Genomic DNA, 399 nt, shown 5'->3' on the forward strand with positions numbered 1-399 from the left:
CCCATGGATTATTCTAAATTCAAAGGAAATATATCCCCTTCTAGAAGTATTTGGTCTTTCCTAGAATGTCATGGTCCTATCCCCAAAAGGTGAAATGTTTAGTAGTATAAAATTTTACAGCTGAATGGGTATCTGGATATTATCTTGTTCACCTCTGTCATTTCATCTCATTTTTTTTGAGGCCCCAAAAATGTTAAATGAAAGGGCTAGGACCTGAACTTAGGTTTCTGAGCCCAATCAGGGCTCTGTCAAATACAAATTAAAAGTGGAGTCTCAGAGATCAGTGGGCATATGGCACGCATCTCAGGGTTGGCACCAGGCACAGAAAGTCCAGCCCGTGTGCAGCCCGAGCGGGGCAGAGTGTGGCCGTGCCCTTGGCCGTCTCCCCTCCCCGCTCCG

This window comes from Myotis davidii, unplaced genomic scaffold (assembly GCF_000327345.1).
Source record: "Myotis davidii unplaced genomic scaffold, ASM32734v1 scaffold399, whole genome shotgun sequence".
Lineage (NCBI taxonomy): Eukaryota > Metazoa > Chordata > Mammalia > Chiroptera > Vespertilionidae > Myotis > Myotis davidii.